This window comes from Austrofundulus limnaeus, unplaced genomic scaffold (genome assembly GCF_001266775.1).
Source record: "Austrofundulus limnaeus strain Quisiro unplaced genomic scaffold, Austrofundulus_limnaeus-1.0 Scaffold83, whole genome shotgun sequence".
Taxonomy (NCBI): Eukaryota; Metazoa; Chordata; class Actinopteri; order Cyprinodontiformes; family Rivulidae; genus Austrofundulus; species Austrofundulus limnaeus.
This window is the reverse complement of record NW_013952485.1, coordinates 664,295-670,177: the sequence shown is the minus strand read 5'-3', so window position 1 is coordinate 670,177 and position 5,883 is coordinate 664,295.

Here is a 5,883-nt window from a genome sequence, read left to right as displayed (position 1 = left end):
CGAGATCCAGCCCCGAGCGCGCGCACATACACACATGGGCGCGGACGCGCGCTCGCGCACACGACGCACACACACAGGAGCGTGGGCTGAAGGAGAGGCTGTTCGAGGTGCTGTTAGCTGCGGTTTATTTACATACTTAAATAATAATCCTGTTTTTTCTCTCTCGCTGCAACTTTGAATGGAAAATAGGCCTCGAGGGGGACATTCAGCGTGCCTACAAGTTATTATCATAGATTATCTAGAACATGAAAACATTTTATATCTGTTAAAACCTGAATATAATTATTTACAAGCATTTTTGTACATTCAGATCCAAAACTTTTAACAGGAACAGTAAAATACTTGTTAATCTCAGTTATTTGTTACTCACGATACMTGAATATTTACTGAACTTTTTAACTGTAAATGAAGGAAATAACTCAAATTTTGCCACTTTAACGCTACTTGAGATTATACAACTACTGTATATCCAAATTTTGGTGATCTGTTTTTCTTAGTCATTTAAATTTCTGTGCCTAATTAAAGGCCTGACTTCCATTTATGAAATGCATATCCAGTGGGATATTTTGACAACAAACAGACTTGGGAAAAAACACAACTTTTAGCAATATTTAATTATGCTCAGGGTCAGAAGCCAGTGTGTGAGAGTTGGGCCACATAGAGACACACACTCGCTCCTTGGGTCAATTTAGAATCACCAATTAACCTAATATGCAGGCTTAGTATGGGAAGAGCCCAGAATACTGTGAGAAAACCACATATAGAGTGTGCTGCAAACTCAACAAAGGTTGTTTTGCTGTGAAGTAACAGATCGATCCACCATATCAGTGTGGGGCTTTTATTTTCCATTTTGGTTAAACTTGTTACATCTTGATAGGCACGAGAACCCATTAGATTGCATCACCTCCCTTTACTAGCAAATAAAAAGCAGATTAAGGAACTGATCTAATGTTTTCACTGTCTTCTGCATGTTTTCACCTCGAACCATCAGGTCACACATGGTCAAAGAGGTTTACTCACCCTTCACTTTATGTAGCAAGTTCTAAATATTGATGATTGCTAAATTATTATTAGAAACAGGTTTAATGTGTGCAGATCTGACTGAGACTGAATCTACATTAATTTAAACTAACTTTTTGTGTCAAAGAGCACAAATCTCTACCTGAGTTGACCCTGACAAACACTGATGATGCCTTGGCATTTGTGTCGGTTAATGACGCCAGGAGGAAGTCCTACATTCCCTGCATGTTACCATTCAGACCTAAAATACCATAAAAAGTACAAATATGTCAAACGGAACATGGGCATTCTGGTGGATGTTAACAGGTTAAAGCCTGGCAGGAAATCAGCACAGTTATGGTAACTAACTGAATCAAATCCTGAATTGTCATTCAAATATGTGGCCTTGTTGTTGTTTTGTGTTCTTTTAGGGCCATACTTCAGCTTTACCAACAAACTAATTTGAATAACTTGACTGTCAAAGTGTGTTACCACTCACTCACRCAAAAGAACGTGATTCATATGTTGCGAAACTATGAACAAACAAAATGTAGTGCAGCATAAACGAAAGATGGCAAAGCTATGTACACATCAGTTGTACAATGACCTCAATCTTTGCTCAGATCACTGCACTTTAAAAATGTTTTACATAAAACCTCACAAGCAGAGAAATATCCTACAATAAACAAGCTTATTAAACATGATGTTKCTTAATTTTACCAATTGTCTGAGTTTTTTTCTGTACTGTTTTTGATGAACACGAACATGTGTCTGCAGCTGTCACACACTGTCTACTGCGTTCACTCTTCTAGATGAGTACATGAATAACATTTTATTAATTAAATGTTTAATAAAACTGTCTAATATTCAAACAGAAAACAGTGGGTGGGGACACAGTGGTTAACATGTTCGAAAAGATCCAACAAATTAATTATGTTTAATTACCTTGAAATAAGTGCAAAAAGCTCAGATCACTCAAATAGYACATGAACCCAAAAATTAAGATGTAAAAATAATTGAAAGTTAATTAGCTTTGTAAAACCACGATAGGAAGGTTGATCTGTTTAGGACAAAATGTGTTCAAACTGTTTGAGAAAGACACATTTTGTTGAGCAGCAGTGAAAATAAATGCTGTAATATCTAACAGGTTGACTTTAAAAATATGGAAAACTAATTGCCTTGAAAAATGTAACTTTTACTGTTAGTTTTACATTTTGTTTACTTAAGATATACTTGTCAAGTGTGCTTAAGACTGTTACATGAACTTAGTTTGGTGAAGGTGTTTTAACTAAAAAATAGCATATCAATGAACCTGTTTTTAACTTACATTAAGTTAGTCTAACTTACATGAATAGTAGTTTACTCAGCAGAATCAAGGAAACTGATGGCCGTAAATATTAGTCAGCCAGCCATTTAGCTTCTCCTCTCCTAAACAGCCAGTGAGTTTAAGCTCAAACATTCGATTTGTGAGTAATCATATAAAACATACTGAGCTGAGTGCCTAATTAGTAGGTCTCTTCAGCAAAATCTGCAGAAGCCCATWAGACACTCATTAGGTTCAGCTGTGTTGAACCAGGGCAGCACCTAAAATATGCAGGACACTGGCCCTTGAGGACGGACTTTGGACACCACTGTCYTACATCAAAACACATTTTCAAAGCATTACAATAACTTGTAAACTTGTAAAAGTCTTAGAAATTGTTRACCACAAGTATCCTGTTGGTTTGTCACAGGATTTGAATTTCTCATAGAAAGTACCAGATGATTAAGGACAAGTGTGCACCGTGCAGTCAGGTTGGTTGTTTACACATCACTTTCACATCACCTRATAATAAAGATGAGTATAAACAACAAGTTGATGAAAATTAAGTTCACTTGAAATCTTATTAAACAAAACGTTGCATTTTATATCAGTTATCCGTTTACTGTGAGGATGTGTCGAACATTTCTAMATTTTTGATCTGAATTCAACCTCAGTGTCCTACCTAAGGATCATTGCTCACTTTTTTATATTTTCACTCCATTATTGATCTTCATATAGTTACTGATTAATGCTGATTTATTACAATAAGGTAATGCCATAACCTGTTAATGTGAAAACAGCAATCATAGTAAATAATCCAGCTCTGTGCTGGGATGCCCCCTCRACCCAGTGCAGGTGGTGGGAGMCAGAAGGACTCTGGCTAAAATAACATCTATGACKGAGAACGTCTCCCACCCAATGCATGGAACTGTAGCTGATCTGCAGAGCTCCTTCAGTGACAGACGGCTGCATCCTAAATGTACAAAAGAACRTTACCGCAGATCRTTTCTCCCATCAGCTGTTAAGACTTTATAACCATCACTGCTCGCAACAATCATAAGCATACATGTTTGTGTTTGCACATCAAACGACTCTTAACTCGCAATCATTTCACATATAATAACCAATAACATTAATAATTGTTCACTGTTTTTGTTCCTGTACTGGACTTGGTGACTGTGACTGAAACAATTTGCACACACCTGAGTTCGACTCAATTTGCACACACTGAGTTTAACTCATTTCGCACAAGTCTGTCATGACTGTAATTTCCTGCAACTGTATATCTTTCTGCACAGTAACTGCTTCAATTTTTGTCTAATTTCTCATTGATGGTCTGGTATGGTAATTATTATTCTTATTTTGTTTTTGCTATGATTGATATRGACCAGGGGTGCCCTAACATTTTCCCTGAGAGGGCCAAAATTAAAATCAATCTGAGGGCCGCGGGCCAAATGCAATAATATAAGAAATGCAAATACTTAAGTAAATTTGGTTTATCGTTTAATGATTAAGTTAGTAGCCAGTGTGGTTGCCCACATTCTTTAGTTTTTTTATTCCAGCCCATGGACATGGAGAAAATTCAATGAATGCTCAGGCAGCAAAGGCTCATGGGAATTTTCATAATTTAAAATTTGAGTACATGTGGTCTTATAAGGTGTGCAAATCTATATATGGGCTTAAATCTAATCTAAATGTCTCGTAGTTACTTGTATTTTATATTTAATATTAACATAATTACAATCTAGTAGCCAGGACAACTGCTAGTGGGCCAAATCAAATGGCTCAGCGGGCCAATTTTGACCCACGGGCCCCACTTTGGGCACCTCTGATATAGACACATAGTTGTGTATTGATGTGTGTACCTGCTGCTGCTGCTACACCTGAATTTCCCCWCGCGGGACAATAAAGGCTGATTCTAGTCTATAGAAAAGTCAAATCCAGCAGGTGCTTTTATCAGGACTCTGAAGCAGATTCCATTAATTTCACAGAAAAGGAAATAAAGAAATTACAGAAATGCCAGGGTAAAAATGTTTTAGACATGTGGCTAAAACAAAACTAAAACAACTCACTGAATAATGAGTGAAAGTGTTTGAAAGCAACAGAAAATTAATGTATTTAACTCAACAAAGTGTCAAAAACACAAGATGGAAAAACACTAATGAGCAGCGACACATTTCAAAATTAAGTAGAAATGAATGAAAAGCTAGCTAAAATGGTTTCAAAATAAAACTAAACTAAATGTGAGATAAATAAAAGAATATGTAATATCTTTAGTACCAAAGGTGAATATTTAATGATACAGCTGTTTTTAAGGTATAATATGTGCAACTGAAGACTTGGTTGATCCCTCACCAAGTTTCTCTTAACATTCTACAAATAATTTTGTCGAGTGGCAGCAGGTCACTAATGTCAAATTCCATTATCTTAGGTACCCATTGACCTTAAACATGTCAGAAAATTCACATGAACCAAACAGGAGACCAACTCTGAATGAGTGATGTAGTCAGAACTTATTATTCTAAAGTGTAAATCACATTTTAGTCTCAGAAGCACGAGGAAAACAAGTGTCTATAAAACATTTTCATTCACTGTAAAAACTTGACTTCATTAAAATGGAAGATCTGCCCACTTTCAAAGCTTTCTTTGCTTCATGTAATTGAACATGACAACAGGTTTACATGCCAAATTTTATATTAAAGGATATTAGCCTATATTACTATCTCTATAAAGTTTAGTCTGGTTCTACAAGTAAAACCACTGACCTGACTTAGTAAAAAAAAAAAAAAAAAGGACTGCAACAAAACTACTGTGGTCCAGAAACATGAATATCAGTCTTTGATAGAAACAACTAAAAAGTGAATATAGACTTTGATTTCTATCCATCTATTCATTTTCGTTACCTACTTTTTCTTTGTGGGTGCCTTTTTCCAGCAGTCACACAGGTGAGGTTCATCATGGACAGGTCCATCACAGGGCCACGAAGAGAAATGAGACAAGACAACCATTCACACTCTCACCCAGGCATAATTTAGAGTTACCAATTAACCTGACATGCATGTTTTTACTCCGTGCGAGGAAACTCATGCATGAACAGAGAACTTGCTAACTCCACCCAGAAAGTTCCCAGGCTGGCATGTGATTTTAGGTCCTTCAATGAGGCTCTAAAAGCAGCGCCACCGTGATGCTCTGACTTTGATTGCCTTCCCCTTGAAAGGTGCGATTAGATAATTGCCTTTTAAAACATAATTTAAGTTGTTTGGTTTTATCTGAAAACATTGAGGGCCAGATGAAAATGAGCCAAGAACCACTCCTGGCCCTCAGGCCACATTTTTGCACACGTGAGCTACAGTTACAAATGTGTTTAGGTTGGTTTTAAACAAAGAACAGGAACAATGCTGCCACCTGCAGGTTGAACTGAGAACAACTCCAGCTTCTGACAGACTAAACAAATGTACTTTCTAGGAAGGTCAAAGATTACTGAAATATCTATCTATCTATCTATCTATCTATCTATCTATCTATCTATCTATCTATCTATCTATCTATCTATCTATCTATCTATCTATCTATCTATCTAT